At 34.8% G+C, this 5,957-nt stretch overlaps 1 non-coding gene across 1 annotated transcript; it reads left to right on the top strand.

The window, feature by feature from the left end:
* Nucleotides 1–820: 820 nt before the first annotated feature.
* On the top strand, nt 821–929 carry LOC148576499 (small nucleolar RNA R71). The gene has a single exon (XR_015903421.1). It is a non-coding gene; the product is annotated as a small nucleolar RNA R71 (small nucleolar RNA).
* The last annotated feature ends 5,028 nt before the right edge of the window (nt 930–5,957 follow it).

Genomic DNA, 5,957 nt, shown 5'->3' with positions numbered 1-5,957 from the left:
TCTTCCTCACTAGCGTTCAATGCCATCCCATTCTCTCCAGGTTCGGCCTCGGCCTCAGTGTTGATGGCCTTGTACTCTTCTCTTGGGTTCACCTCAGCGTTACTAGAAAGATTGTCAGGAGGAGTCTCAAGGATCCTCTTGCTTAGTTGTCCAACTTGTTCCTCTAAATTTCTGATGGAGGACCTTGTTTAAGTTATGAAACTATGAGTGGCTTTAGAGAGGTTGGAGATTATAGTGACTAAGTCAGAAAGGCTCTGCTTAGGAGTCTCCATATTCCCTTGAGAAGATGGGAATGGTGGTCTATTGTTGAACCTATCCTGGGTTCTTCCACCTTGATTGTTGTTGAAGCCTGGCTGAGGCTTCTGTTGATCCTTCCATGAAAGGTTAGGATGATTCATCCTTGAGGGATTGTAGGTGTTTCCATAGGGTTCTCCCATGTAATTCACCTTTTCCATGGTGGGTTGGTCAGGATCATAACCTTCTGCTTCAGAAGAAGCTTCTTGATTTCTGCCAGATGCAGTTTGCATTTCAGTCAAATGCTGAGAGATCATATTGATCTGCTGGGTCAAGATCTTATTCTGAGCCAATATGGCATTCAGAGTGTCAACTTCAAAAACTCCTTTCTTCTGAGCTACCGCATTACTTATAGGGTTTCTTTCAGAAGTGTACATAAACTGATTGTTTGCAACAATGTCAATGATTTATCTTGCCTCTTTAGGCATTTTCTTCCAGTGGAGTGATCCACCAGCAGAGTTATCTAGTGACATCTTGGATATCTCAGAAAGGCCATCATAGAAGATGTCTAGTGTGGTCCAATCTGAGATCATGTTATGAGGATATTTTTTGATAAGTTGCTTGTATCTCTCCCAAGCTTCATAGAGGGATTCACCCTCTTTTTGTCTAAAGGTTTGAACATCCATCCTAAGTCTGCTCAACTTTTGAGGTGGGAAGAACTTGGTCAAGAATGCATTGACCACCTTCTCCCATATGTCAAGACTCTCTTTACGTTGAGAATCTAACCACAATCTAACTCTGTCTCTTATAACAAAAGGAAAGAGCATAAGTTTATAAACCTCAGGACTCACTCCATTGGTCTTAACTGTGTCACATATCTGCAAGAAGTCAGATAAGAATTTATTTGGATCTTCCTGTAGGAGTCCATGGTACTGGCAGTTCTGTTGAACTAAGGTCACCAGTTGAGGTTTCAGCTCAAAGTTGTTAACTCCAATGGCAGGTATAGAGATACTTATGCCATAGAAGTCAGAGGTAGGCTTAGTGTAAGCACCAAGAACCTTTCTTGCCTCTCCTTCATGATTAGGTTCGGCTGCCATGTTGTCAACTTCTTGTTCAAAATTTTCTGAGAGGTTTCTTTCAGAGTGTTGTGCTTTAACTTGTTGTAAGCTCCTCCTTAAAGTCCTCTCAGGTTTAGGATCAAGATTAAAGAGAGGCTCTGTATCCCTGTTCCTAGTCATAAATAAGAAGAAGAAACCAAGAAAGAAAGAGAATGGGAGTTCTATGTTCAAGAATAGAGGACTCCTTATGAGATGTGAAGAAGAAAGGAAAGAAGAATGAAGATAGAAGAAGGAGAAGAAAAATTCGAATATTAGAAGTAAAAAGAGAAACAAGAATTAAAATATTTTTGTTTTTATTTTATTTATTAATTAAATTTAAAAATTAAGGTTAATTAATTAAAAAGAATTAAAAATTAATTAAGAAATTTTGAAAAAGAAGAGAAAGAAATAGAAGAAGAAATTTCAAAAATTAAAAGAGATAAGAGGTAGTTAAGAAGTTTTGAAAAAGAAAAAAGAGGAAACAAGTAACTAATTAAGAAAAGATTTGAAAACAAGATAAGATAGAAGATTAGAAATGATTTGATTTTGAAAATATTTGAAAAATTCAACAAGATAAGAAATGAAAAGATTTGAAAAAGTTTAATTTTAAAATTTGAAAGAGGATAAGATAGAAAAGATTTTAAATTAAAGATAAGATAAGTTAGGTAAGAAAGATAAGATAAGGAAGTTAAGAAAAGATAAGTTTTAAATAAAAAATATTTTACATCAAAATCAAAAAGTTAGTTTCTAATTTAAAAAGATTTTAAATTTAAATTTTAAAAGAGACGTAAGATCAGAAAGAACCAAATTTTAAAAGAAAAGATTTGAAAAGAAGTTGAAGAAGATAAGATTTAAAATTTGATTTTTGAAAATGATTTGATTTTGAAATTTGAAATTTGAAATTTGAAATTTGAAATTTAAAATTTGGAATTTGAAATTTTGTGATTGAATTTTAAATTTTAAATTTGAAATAAAATAGGATAAGATTTTTAAATTTTAAAGAAAGATAGAAAGATAAGATAGTAATTTGAAAAAGATATGATTTTTGAAAAGATTTGATTTTGAAATTTAAAACTAAGATGAGATAAGATAAGAAAAGATATTTTATTTTTTTGATTTTTGAATTAATGAAGAAAGAGAAAAACAACAAAAAGACACCAAACTTAAAATTTTTTAGATCTAAGGACACCTAGTATGCAAAAATTAGAAGGAAAAACACAAAGGGACACCAAACTTAAAAAATTTAAGATCAAAACAAAAAGAAAAAAAAAGAACACTTTGAAGATCAAGAAGAACACTAAGAACAAAACTCAAAGAATTCAAAGAAAACAAAAACATGCAAAAGACACCAAATTTAAAAATTGACATTCATTTTCGAAAAATTTTAAAAGAAAAGACTCAAGAAGACACCAAACATAAAGATTGACACAAGACGCAAACAAAAGACACTATTTTTGAAAATTTTTAGAAAAAAGACTCAAGGAAATTCGAACAAGAACAAGAACAAAAGACTCAAACCAAAAAATAAAGAAAAGTAAAGGTTTTTAAGAAATTTTTGATTTTTCGGAAAAAAAAGAAATTGAAATAAAAGACTAACAAAATTAAAGACAATACCTAATCTAAGCAACAAGATAATCCGTCAGTTGTCCAAACTCGAACAATCCCCGGTAACGGCGCCAAAAACTTGGTGCACAAATTCCCACACTTCGTACAACTGAACCAGCAAGTGCACTAGGTTGTCCAAGTAATACCTGAGTGAGTCAGGGTCGATCCCACGAGGATTGTGGTTTGAAGCATGCTATGGTTATCTTGTAGATCTTAGTTACACAGATATAGAAAAGTTGTTGGTTTTCCTTAAATGCATAAAAAGAAAAAAAAGAGAACTTAATTAGGTTGATATGTTTGCAATGATAAGAAGATGGTTAAAGCTTGGAGATGATTTGTTCTTCTAGCTTAATTCTGGTCTTACTGTCTTCTTCAACTGTGAGTGATTTCTTCTATGGCAGGCTGTTGTGATCAACACCAGTTGAGAGGTCGCCAATGCTCCTCTAGATTTGAATCCCAGGGTTAGTGTGGATCCATTCTGATTGAGGGTGAAGCTCCTACAGTTCATTCTCCTTAGTGATCCTACTCAAAACGCCACAGACAAGGTCAAATCTTCCAGATCAGAGAATGCGGTGCCTTTGGGTTCTAACTTCTACCACAAAGACTCTAATCTCCCCATACCTCGGCTGAACTGGTATCTCGAGAAGTCCCCAACGAAGTCGTGGATTAGCCGTCTAAGAGATGTATAATCAAACTAGTGGTTCAATACTTTCCAGTTACGTAGTCACACGAACCCAAGAAAAACACGGGTGGCTATCAGGTACGCGGTCCTAGAATGAAGAACGAAGATATATCTTAGAATAGAGAATCAAACACGAATTGAGAAAGAACAATAGTACTTTATTAATCCATAAAACTCAGCAGAGCTCTTCCCCTCAACGTAGAAGGTTTAGAAACTCATACTGATAGAAAATACAATGTTTGATTTGAAAATATGCCAGAAGAGATTGAATCTAAAAGAATAAAAGTTCTCAAATAAATACTAGACTAATGACTAAGGATTATGTAAGAAGGATAAAATAGTCTTTTAATTCTAAAATCCACTTCCGGGACCTACTTGGTGAGTGTTTGGACTGAGCTTGATTGAGATCCACATGCTAGGAAATCTCTAGGGCATTGAATGCTAGCTAGGGGGTCCTTTATGCGCGTTGGATGCTGGTCTCTTCTCCTTTGGGCGCTGGACGCCAAAATAGGGCAGGAGGCTGGCGTTGAACTTCAGCTTTGGGCCTTTGACTCTGAAGCAAAGTATGAACTATTTCATATTTCTGTAAAGCTCTGGATGTTAGCTTTCCATAGCAGTTGAGAATGCTCCGTTTGGATGTCTGTAGCTCCAGAAAAGCTCTTTTGAGTGCAAGGAGATCAGATCCGAACAACATCTATAGTGCTTTCTCTGCCTCTGAATCAAACTTTTGCTCCAACTCCTCAATTTCAGCCAGAAAATACCTGAAATTGCACAGAAACACACAAACTCCTAGTAGAATCCAAAAATGTGAATTTTACACTAAAACCTATGAAAATATAATAAAACTTAAACAAAACATACTAAAAACTATATGAAAGTGTTGCCAAAAAGCGTATAAAATATCTGCTCATCACTAACTTCACAATTGTGAAGTTAGGTGTGAAGGGGGCAGCATGCACTTAACGTGTAAGTCTTCCTTTGGTGCCTAACTTGGAAAATCCCAAGTTAGGCGCCACCATGGCCGAGTAAACCGGAGAAGAAGTGTATACTATTATACATCGTTGGAAAGCTTTGGAAGTTAGATTTCCAATGCCACTGGAATCACGTCAATTAGATCTCTGTAGCTCAAGTTATTTTTGTTGGAGTGTAAGGAGGTCAAAGTTGACAGCATCATTCACTTCTCTTTTTCTATAGACACTCCATCAAATCCATCCGAATGCTACCTGAAATAAATAGAATTGCACACAACTCAAAGTAGCATCCATAGTGGCTAAAAGATAGTCAAATCTTGATTAAACTTAACATTTTGAATGCAAATTCACTAGGAAAAGATAGAAAAGATGCTCACGCATCACAACACCAAACTTGAACTGTTGCTTGTCCTCAACCAACCAAAACTAATATAGGCTTAGGATGTGAATTTGCAAGAAAGGTGAGTGTTCACTTAAGCTCCTGTCTCTTCTTAAAGTGGGGTTTATACACTGCAATTCTGAATAGTTTTGGCATCTTACTATCCTTTGAATCAGAGGAAAGTTAGTGTCATTTGGACTTAGAGCCCAGATAATATTATGAATTCTTTGGCCTTTATACTTTGGTTTAATCCTTGAACACAGCAAAATTTCTTTCATTCTCTTTTCTTTGGTGCTTTGCACCTTGAGCCTAACCGTGACTTTAAATGCTTTGTCTCAAGCTTTACTTGATACAAAAACACCACAAGCACTTAACTGGGGAACTCTCTTTCAGTTCTGATTTTTCTTTCAGTTACTCCCAGACAGTGGTGCTCAAAGTCTTTGGCATACTCTGTTGAATGCACTTAATCTCGACTCTTAGTGCTTTGTCTCAAGGATTACTTGACACAATTACACCACAAGCATTTGACTAGGGAAACAACTCTTTGAGCTTTTAATCATGTCTGACCTCCCTAGTCATTGATGCTCAGAGCCTTGGACCTTGCTTTTATTTTTCTTTTGCTGTTTCTTTTGCTTCAAGGATTAAGCTTTTGTTTACTTCAGAGAATTCATAATAGTTTCCTAAATTCTTGTTCCTCATGCATCAACATCCTTTGATTCAAACTCAAATATGCACTGTTCATATCATACATTTAGAATCATAGATAATACCACCACATTTAAGTAAATAAGACTACTCTTTAATATAAACTCAATTTCTCATACAATATATCACTTATTTTTCTTTTTATCTTTGGATTTAAGCTTAGTGAGCGGTACATGAGACAGCTTTTCAGAACTAAAAGCAAATAACCAAATTAAAATAGCGAATTAAACTAGAACCTAGGAATTGAAATAACAAAAGATCATGCAGACACTAAGACAAAATAG

The sequence above is a fragment of the Arachis ipaensis genome, chromosome B1 (genome assembly GCF_059453495.1).
Source record: "Arachis ipaensis isolate K30076 ecotype BB chromosome B1, ASM5945349v1, whole genome shotgun sequence".
Lineage (NCBI taxonomy): Eukaryota > Viridiplantae > Streptophyta > Magnoliopsida > Fabales > Fabaceae > Arachis > Arachis ipaensis.
Note: the sequence above shows the minus strand (reverse complement) of the source record. Positions and strands in the feature narration are given on the sequence as shown.